We start from the raw sequence: 10,929 nt of genomic DNA, 5'->3' as shown, positions 1-10,929 counted from the left end.
GTGTGTATGCTAGTCGCTCAGTTGTGTCCAGCCTGTGTCATCAGGCTCCTCTGTCCACAGGATTCTCCAGGCAAGAATACTGGAGTGGGTTGCCATTTCCATCTCCAGGGGATCTTCCTGACCCAGGGATTGAACCCAGGTCTCCTGCATTGAGGGCAGACTCTTTACCGTCTGAGCGACAAGGTATATTAATTGCATTCATTTCTGTGCCCCAAAAGCTGAGACCAGATGCTGGCACAGCATGGCTTCCATAAGGTGCTCATCCTGAGAGGGTGACCAGTTGGCAGCTTTATGTGACATCCACCTCTGCTCTTGACCTCTTCCTGTCCCCTGCGGGCATGGCAGACACTGTAAGCAGAGACACTTAAGGTTTATTATTTTGCAGTGTAACCAAATGTTGGGAGGTTAAGCATCCCATATTGTAATGGATGGCACAGACCCACAGAGCATGCTGATACACTCAACAGGCTTAGAAAGGACCATGTAACTATGATGGGGGTTCATGATATATATGTATATATATAACCCTTTTCTGTTTCTTTTCTCTTCTTTCTGCCTGTTAGCTTCAGAGTGCTCCAGAGTTCAGTCCTTGGTCCCTTCTTTATATTATACTCAACTCTTTCCCTCTCATCTGCCCCTGGGGAACTTAACTCCTATGGTTTTAAATACTATCTAATTGCTGACTACAATGGAATGTATATTCTAGCCTTGACCTCTACCCTGAACTTCATACTTATACATACAAGTTGTACATCCTACAGTTTACTTGTTTAACATGCAATTCAAATTGAGTGTGTTTGGTTTTTTTTATTTTAATTATGTTATTGAGCTGTGATTAACGTTCAATATTAAATTAGTTTCAAGTATACCATATAGTGATTCAGTATTTTTTACACATTATGAAATGATCACTACAACAAGATTAGTTACCATCTGTTATTCCTTCTTAAAAATATCTCTCCCCAAACCTACTTTACTCACAATCTCAGTTGAGGGCAATTCTGTTATTTCACTTGTTCAAGCCAAAAACCTTAGAGTTGTTCTTGGCTCTTGTTTTTCCTTCCTAAGCCTCATCAAAACTGCCAAGAAATTCTGTTAACTCTAACTTCAAAACACATCTGCTATATGCCCACTTTTCTCCAGCTTTACTGCTATCCTGTTTGGAACCATGGTTATTATCTCTTGCCTGGATTATAGTAACACTCTCCTAATTGGTCTCTCCGCTTCCAGTCTCAGGCCCCAGTAGATGATTTTCAACAAAACAGCTGAAGATAGCCTTTAAAATTTTAAGTCAGATTGCATTACTCTGCTCAACCCTTCCAATGCCTCCCTACTCCATTCTGAGTAAAAATCAAAGTCCTTACAGGGTCTAGCCCTCTGGTGCTGCTCCAACTTCATCTCCTTCTCCTCGTCCTCTCTAACTCAACTTCTGCTGCCCTGGCTTCTGCGTTGCTCTTGGGGCACACCAGGCACACTTCTGCCTTAGGATTTCACTTAGTGGTTTCTTCTGCTTAGCATACTCCTCATCCTAGACATCCACACAGCTGGATTTCCTTACCTTCTTTGTATCTTTGTACAGTTTAACTTTGCATTGTTTAGTCACTTAGTCATGTCTGACTCTGTGCAACCCTATGGCCTGTAGCCTACCAGGCTTCTCTGTCCATGGGATTCTCCAGACACTGGAGTGGGTTGCCATTTCCTTCTCCGAGGGATGTTCCTGGCCCAGGAATTGAACCTGCATCTCATCTCCTGCATTGGCAGGCAACTCCTTTACTCCTGAGCCAGCAGGGAGCCCCAGCATTTCTTTAGTATCTTTACATTGGTCATCCCTTTTTGAGTTGCAGTTCACTTTTCCCATCTGGCCATCCCACTGGTTCCTTCTGTACTATTTTTAAAAAATTACTTTTTACTGAGGTAACATTGATTTACAACATCATGTGAGTTTCATGTGTACAACATTATATTATTCCTTCTATATATAAACATTTTTTTTGAAAGTTACTCAGTCGTGTTTGACTCTTTGCAACCCCATGGACTATACAGTCCATGGAATTCTCCAGGCCAGAATACTGGAGTGCGTAGCTGTTCCCTTATTTGGGGCATCTCCCCAACCCTGGGATCAAACCCAGGTCTCCCACATTGCAGGCAGCTTCTTTACCAGCTGAGCTACCACAACATGCTCACCACCAAAAATTTATAGTTTCCATTCATCACCATACAGTTGACCTCCCTTTACCCATATCACCCTCACCCTGTCCCAGCATCCCCTCTGGTAATCTTCGTTGTGTTCTCTGAACACACACACACCCCACATCTTTTGTATCCATTCATTCATTGATGGGCACTTATATTGTTTCTGTATCTTGGATTTTGTTAATAATACTGCAGTGAACGTACTTGTACATACACCATTTCAAACTAGTGTTTTTGTATTGTTTGAATAAATACCAAGAGTGGGATAGCTTGATCATATGGTAGTTCTATTTATAATTTTTGAGGTATCCTCATACTGTCTTCCATAGTGGCTGCATCAATTTACATTCCCATTAACAGTGTATGAGAGTTCCCTTTTCTCCACATCCTTTCCAGTTCTTGTTAATTCTTATATTTTTTATAACAGTCAATCTAACAGGTGTGAGGTGATAGCTCATTGTGGTTTTAATTTGCATTTCCCTAATAGTGAGGAATACTGAACACCTTTCCATGTGCCTGTTGGCCATCTGTATGTCTTTGGAAAGATGCCTATTCAGCAACTCTGTCCAATTTTTAATCAGGTTTTTCGGGATTTTTTGGTGTTGAGTTATGAGTTCTTTATTCTCTGCATTCCTTTTATCACTGTTTGATTGTACTTAGCACTCCCTAGCAGGCTACATAGTTCAGGTGTTTATTGTTTATTGTCTGTATCTCAAACCCCAAATAAAAGCCCCATTGGACTGCATTTCCAAGTTAAGACACTGGGACATGTGATACATAAGTAATATATCTAATAGTTGACTTCCTCAAAAGGACCTTTGAAATATTTGGGATGCAAATATCTCTCAGCATGAACAGCCTTTAATGGTCTAGTACAGACTACATACAGTTTAGGGGAGATTCCTTCCCAGACATGTCTGTTACTTAGTTGAGTTGATAATGAGTTAAATTGTTTCTGGTTTTTTAATTCAACCTCTGAGCTCTCTTGAGATATTTTGGACAAAGTCCAAGATTTTTAAATGTGGGTCATTTTCATCTAGGTATCAGCTTTCAACTCATAGGGTACTTGACTACATAAATCAATTAAAGAAGAAGAAGAAGAAGGAAATATGAGCTGTAAAATATTGACTCACAAGGTGTCTGCAAATGACCCTGGATTTAATATTATTTGGGGCCAACTTGTCTCTGATGGCCTCAATAATTGGGCAAAACTGTTCAAATAGTGTTCAGTCCTTCCTGGCTTTGGTGATAATGACCAGAGATTAATGGATCAAAAAATCATAATCATATTCATGAAGACGGGTCTGTGTATTGATCATAAAGTTATGAAAACATCATTGCTTACCTTAAGTATGTCAGGCCTGGGATAAAATTATAGACACCACTGGAATAAATGAAAAGTTCCAGGCAAAATGCATCTGATTTATATGTGGGAAGAGCCACATATACCTTGTGGCCAGGGATCATCCTGAGAAACTTAGAGCAAGCTTCCCTGTTGTTCTGTTACAGGGCAAAACAGGAGGCAATTTTTTTTCAGGATTGGGCTTCTCTTGTGGCTCAGCTGGTAAAGAATCTGCCTGCAATGTGGGAGACCTGGGTTCAATCCCCAGGTTGGGAAGATCCCCTGGAGAAGGAAAAGGCAACCCACTCCAGTATTCTGGCCTGGAGAATTCCATGGACTGTATAGTCCATGGGGTCACAAAGAGTCAGACACGACTAAGTGACTTTCACTCACTTGCACTTTTTTCAGGATAGCAGGTGGCAAATTCTCAATCAGTGTGAAAGTGGAACTTAATCAAAATTAATACCTTTAACAAATTTATTAAGCACCTCCTAAGTAGCTTGAATGTGTGAATTACCCAGGGATTTAGCATTCTAATTCAGTGGGTCTGGGGTAGGGCCAAAGAGTCTACATTTCTCACCAACTCCCAGTTGATATTGATTATACTGGTCCCAGGCTCACTTTTGAGTAGTAAGGACCAATATTATAAAATTTTATTCTCTTGAAACATGGTCCGATACTACTCTTCTCGCAAGATTGCCCCAGGATTACTTGTTCTTGTGTATGTGTGTTTAGTCCTATGCAGTTTTGCCACCCACGTAGGTTTGTAGATTCACCATCACAGTAAACATATAGAACAGTTCCATCATTCCCAAAATCCCCACCCCACAACATTGCTAACCTCTGGCAACTGCTAATCTGTTACCATCTCTACAATTTTGTCATTTTGAAAATGTTATATAAATAGAATTATGCAGTATGTAACCTTTTGAGATTGGTGCTTTCACTTTGTGCTTCTTCGGAGAGTCATCTAGATTTTTGCCTGTATCAACAGATCATTCCTTTCTATTGGAGAGAAGTGTTCCATGGGATTAAAGTACCACAGTTGGTTTAACCTGTCACCAGCTGAAGGATATCAGGGTTGTGTGTCCATTTTCAACTATTAGACGTAAACTGCTCTGAACCTTTGTCTACAGATTTTTGTGTGAACTTAAGTTTTCATTTCTTTGGGTGAATAACCAAGATTGCAGTTGCAGGGTGATACGGCTTCGCTGGTAGCTCAGATGGTAAAGAACCTGCCTGTAATGCAGGAGACCCCGGTTCAATTCCTGGGTCAGGAAGATCCCCTGGAGAAGGGATAGGCTACCCCCTCCAGTATTCGTGGGCTTCCCTGTGGTTCAGCTGGTAAAGAATCCATCTGCATTGTGGGAGACCTGGGTTCAATCCCTAGTTTGGGAAAATCCCCTGGAGGAGGGCATGGCAACCCACTCCAGTATTCTTGTCTGGAGAATCCCCATGGACAGACGAGCCTGGTAGGCTACAGACTATGGGGTTGCAAAGAGTTGTTCACAACTGAGCGACTAAGCACACAGCACACACATGCACACACACACAGTACTTTTATGTTTAATTGTATATGTAAGTGCCAAATTGTTACCCAGCAAGGCTGTACAGTTTTATATTCCCACTAGCAAAGTTTAAGTGTACCAGTTTCTCCTCATCCTTGCCAGCATTTGGTGATGTCACTATGTTTTTTTAAATATATTAGCACACACTTCTTTTTATTACATTGAAATTAGTCAACGGTCTAACAACAAAAGGGCTGCTTATGGAATGCTGTTATTGTTAAACTTTACTTATAGGATGCTAAACCCTTAGAACTAAGCTTTTCTCTATAGTTGCTGCTACAAAAGGTGGTTTTACACAAACACTAAATTAAAAAACAAAAACAAAAAAAGCTTCAGAACACGATGAATTACTTTTATTTTGGTATGCATCCACATCTCAGCATTTAGTGATCCTGAACAAAAAAGTGGAAAAATGCAGCAGTTTGCCAGGGATTTTGGCAATCTCTCATGCACACTGAGTTTTTCCTTAATCCCTGTTGAGGACCATGAGAAGCAGCAGCACCAAAACCAAAGTATACACCAACCAAGGTTCTTTTTGTTCCAGTTGTCAGATTCCAAACTAGACCCAGATGGATTGCAAAGATGAGCAAGTGAGAGCACTGTTTAAAACTTCTTGAAATTGTAAAAGCAATTACAGGAAAAGAAAATTCATTTAGAGGGATTGTGTGTGCTGACAGGAGTCTTCTATTGCCTTTCTCCAAGTTTATCCACCAAAGACTTTGAGAGCTGGCAGGTCTGAGTAACTCTGGTGATTGTTCTTTTCACCTTATCAAAACATGAGCAAAAACCACTACAATATTGTAAAGTTATTAGCCTCCAACTAATAAAAATAAATGGGAAAAAAAAAAAAAAAGAAAACACATCAGCCAATGATGACAGCAGAGAGCGGCAGGGCCGAGAACCCCTTATTCCCATTATTCAAATCCCAGGCTGGTGGAGAGTAAATAAAGTGGTTGTAAAGCTAACTGAGGAAGATTAGAGACTCTTTCCAACCTTACCTGATGGCTTCTGGCCAAAGCAAGGAGGTGTCATGAAAAGTGTTGGATGGTGACAGTGCAAAACGGGACTTGAGGAGGAAGGATAAAGCAGCACTTCTTGGTTAAGGTAGGGAGAGAAGTGCTATGGGAAAAGCCCTTAATTCCTCACCAAAGGCTAACTTCAGAGGGGAGCAGAGTGAGTTACGATCTATGCTTTGGTCACGGGTGGTAGTGGAGAGTGAGGTGAAGGAAAATAGCTTGAGGGAGTCATCATTTAAGACTTAAAGAAGCCAGGAGGGGATGGGGGAGAAGGCAGAGATCCCAGGCCATGTAATCAGCAGCAAGGTTGAGATAGATGTGACTAGTTAGATCTAACAATTGAGTTAGTTGTGCCCTGCTGGTTGTGACGGGAATCAATTTAAATATACTTTCTTGGACCCAGAAGTTCAACTGTGTGGATTGTGGATAGTGGTTACACTTGACAGATTTATTTGTTATAGCACAACTTATACATTTCACATGGACACAAAATTAGTGTCATTTACAGTGTCTGAAAATAAATTGCCTTTGAATGGGCACTTCCTTTCCAGTAATTTGAGGTCTCCAAGATGTATCTAGAAAATTTACTACTTGGGAAAAAAAAAAAGTGAAAATTGCTTAAATCTCATGGGGGATATGGGAGGGCGTGTGGTTTTTTTCTTTTGGATTAACTACTATATAACACTGTCCTTCAGGCAGCTGAGGAAGTTTCATATTTTCTTTAGATATTAGGTGCCAAAGCTCTTGTAGGATTACCTTGATGCTGGATGAATTTTGCCATTTTGCTAGTACTGATATGGCTCTTGGGTCCAGAACTCCATTGAAACTATTAACTCCATCTATATTAATTTTTGTTACAAATCTTACAAAGGGGCATGCTTCTACGCATTTAGGTCCACATCCTAGTTCAAGGCTGTATATTCAGTTTTCATAGATTGTTCTTGGGGGCCCAGTTATCACTCCTGTCCATCTTGTAAGTGTCATGTGTAGGTCATTTTCTAGACCCCAGCTAACTGCCATTTCCTAATACTTTCTGACGTTTTTCGAGTTCTAACCATTGAAAATTGCGAGAGACCTTTACTCCTGAGCCTGTGGTGGCTGCCAACTGCATTGCTGTCACTCTTTCACTATATTTTTCTTATTTTAGTAATTCTAATAGATACATAGTGATATCTCAAAGTGGTTTTAATTTGCCTAATGGTTAATGATGTCAAACATCTTTCTTATGCTTCTTTGTCATTTGAATATTATCTTTAGTTAAATGTCTGTGTTTATCCCAGTTTCTCACTGAATTTTTCTTTTGTTGTTTCTATTGATTTTAATAGTTCTTCATATGTTCTAGATACTGCCACTTTGTCATATACTTCTTTAGAACTATTTTCTCTCAGTCTTAAGCTTGCATTTCATCTTCTTCACAGAGTCTTTTTGCAGAGCAAAGATTTATAATTTTAGTGAGGTCCTGTTTATCATTTTTTCCTTTTATGGATTATGCTTTGGATATCATGTTTACCAATAGCTCGCCTAGACCTGATCCCAAAGAATTTCCATTATTTATTTTCTCATAAACATTTTATAATTTTAAGTATTACATCATTTAAATCCTTCAACATTTTGGACTTTTTTTTTTTGGTATAAGGTGTGAGATTTAGCTCAGATCTTATTACACCTCTTGAGGTATAGCATGAGATCCAGGTGGGTGTTATATTCAGTTTCCCACTAGACTCCACTGGTATCACCCTTAAGAAAGTGGAGCAGAGCATTTACACCTCACTGCAGACAGCTGAAGTTAAGTTCAGTCAGCCCTTCCCTCTGCTGACATCTTCCCAGCAAATGTGTGACACTGATTTTTACTGCCTTGTTGATTCTGAATGAATGTGGAAGCTCAGCAGCTCCCTGCTGGGCCCCGCTGACACTACATGAGGAAAGGGAAACAGAGTGTCTGCCAGCTCCACTTCTCATCACCTCATCTACCTCATTGCTAGTGAATAGGAGGTGAGACGCTGTTCCCCATTGTGCTCCACAGACACAGGGAAAGGACTGTGAAGCTTGGTGGGGACCAGCTCTGCCCCCCTCTACCTCATTTAGTCTTGACTCTTTCAGGAAGATGTGGACAGTCTGTTCACTGCTGGATCCTACTGACACCATCCTGAGTGGGAGGGAGAGTGGTAATAATACCTGCTCTGACTGGTGTGGATGGAAGATCAGATCCCTACTCAGCTTCGCCAGTACTGTTCCTGCAGGGGAGTCATTGGTGGACTTCCCAGGTGCCTCAGCAGTAAGGAATCCGCCTGCCAATGCAGGGGGCATGGGTTTGATCCCTGGGTGGGGAAGATCCCCTGGGGGAGGAAATGGCAACCCATCTTTTAATTTTTTATTTAATTTTTAAAAATTTCCCCAGTATTCTTGCCTGAGAAATCCCATGAACAGAGGAGCCTGGTGGGCTGCAGTCCACGGGGTCACAAAAAGTTGCACACAAGTGAGCAACTAAACAGCCAAAACAGCAACAACAAGGGGGATGTGTGCACAGCCTGCCTCTGCCAAGCACAGTATAGATGACTAGCTCCCCCCTTAGCCCTGCCAGCTCCACTGGGCAGGGGAATCAGAGGGCTGCCGCCTCTCTGTGGTACAGGGGGGAGTTGCAGAATGAAAGATCAGCTTGCGCTTGCTCCAGTGGAACTGTGGGGAAGGGGTACAGTTTTTCCATTGTTTCATTTATTTTGAGCTGGAATAGGGTGGCTGTTTCGGAGAAGGCAATGGCACCCCACTCCAGTCCTCTTGCCTGGAAAATCCCATGGACGGATGAGCCTGGTAGCCTGCAGTCCATGGGGTCGCGAAGAGTCGGACATGACTGAGGGACTTCACTTTCACTTTTCACTTTTATGCATTGGAGAAGGAAATGGCAACCCAACTCCAGTGTTCTTGCCTGGAGAATCCCAGGGACGCGGTCGCACAGAGTCGGACACGACTGAAGTGACTTAGCAGTAGCAGTAGGGTGGCAATTGCAAAAAAGGTTTCTGTTGTTAAGGTACCCATTTTCTGGTCCTCTGACTAGGGGAATCAGTTTTTTTGTTTTGATTTGTTTCATTTTAACCTGTGCCTTTTTGGATTGGAGGCTTTTGTGGAATGGTGTTTGAGAAGTGATAAGAAAACCCAGGAAACTCACTACCATGTTGTTCTTCAAGCCCCTGCAATTTAAACCTTCACAGAAGAGACTGCTGTGGAAAGGAACTGGCTTGCTCTGGGTTGTTACTGAGGACCAGTCCTTTCTCTCAGCCATGGATATTGCATTCTCTGAACCTGAGGGCCCAGCTGTGACACTTTCGTTGTTTCCCATTAAAATTCTCTTTAATAAGGATTGAGAGGAGTAAGGCTTCAGTTCGGACAGTCATCCTGGTAGCTTCAAGAGGTGCTATCGACCTCTGAGGGGTTACATGGGATGACAGAAAAGGAAGCTCTGGCCTGCCTCCTTGTAGCTACATCATATCTTTAAAAAAAAATAAAATAAAAGAGCTACTGGCTTCTCTTTTTGCTTCTGAATGTGGTCTTTGCCAACACCCTTCCAAGTCCAGTATGCTTTATGTTCCTTATTACTGAGCTCATATTTTTTAAAATGCTCCCCTCTAGAAAGGTCCTGGCAATAAATGATTGAACTTCATAGAATTTATTTATTTATTTTAGAATTTAAAAAAAACACACATTTGGCTGGGCTGGGTCTGAATTGAGGCATACAGGGTCTTTGATCTTGCAACACATGGGATCTGTTGTTGCAGCATGTGAGATCTAGTTCCCTGACCAGGGATTGAACACAGGCTCCTGTATTGGAAGTGTGGAGTCTTAGCCACTAGACTGCCAGGGAAGTCCTTCGTAGAATTTATTCTTAGCTTCTTGCCCCTCAGTTCGTGTCCTCTCTGCCCACTCTTAGGATAACTCAGAGTGCCCAGTATTTTATGACACTGCATTTTTTACATCTTTTTATGAAATAGAGAAATGTGGCAGGCTTGTAGAAATATCTGACAAGCTTTGGTGTTTAAAGCACCTATGAAAACACTTTTTAGATTCATTAATAGTTTATCAATAAATAGTTAGAACTTACATGTAAATTTCTCAAATGTTTTTTAGAGAAAGTGTAAGTTCTTGCTCTGTATCAGATATAACAGAATCATAAGACACACAAGAAAATCAACCAAGTCATCTAGACTTAATAGTAAAATTCAAACACCAATGCCATTTATAATGGGAAATCTGAATTTTTTTTTATTTATGAAGCAACGTTATCTTTTCTAACTATACATGGAGATGAGGGCTCAAAAGATCACACAATACAAACTTCATTTGGAGATGAGGAAATATGCTCAGAGGATGTAAATGGCTTGTCCAAGATCACAGACCCAATTAATTCTGAATTAAGATTCATATCTCTTAATTCTTGGACCAATATTATTTTCATTACGTCAGTGGTTCTCACATTTTAGGGTACATTAGAATCACCTAGAATGGCATGTTTAAAAACAGACTGCTGGGTCCCACCCTCAGAGTTTCTGATTGAGTTTTTAGAGTATAACATAAAAACTTACATCTCATACCAGATTCCACACAGCTGCTGATGCTGCTGCTCTCAGGGACCATTCTTGAGAACAGCTGAATTGCTGCATTTTCCTCTATTTCTATTCTATTTTACTTTAATGAACATCTTTATTTTTACCTTTATATCTTGGATAACTTTAAAAACACACAAAAGTGGACCAGAGACTATGTATAAGGAATCCTTATCAAACACCATCAGCCATCCAACAGTGGCCAATCTAAAGAA

General features: G+C 40.9%; 1 pseudogene; it reads right to left on the bottom strand.

The window, feature by feature from the left end:
• Nucleotides 1–6,737: 6,737 nt before the first annotated feature.
• On the bottom strand, nucleotides 6,738–7,230 carry LOC133052848 (ubiquitin-conjugating enzyme E2 variant 1-like; annotated as a pseudogene).
• Nucleotides 7,231–10,929: the final 3,699 nt, after the last annotated feature.

This window comes from Dama dama, chromosome X (assembly GCF_033118175.1).
Source record: "Dama dama isolate Ldn47 chromosome X, ASM3311817v1, whole genome shotgun sequence".
NCBI lineage: Eukaryota > Metazoa > Chordata > Mammalia > Artiodactyla > Cervidae > Dama > Dama dama.
Note: the sequence above shows the minus strand (reverse complement) of the source record. Positions and strands in the feature narration are given on the sequence as shown.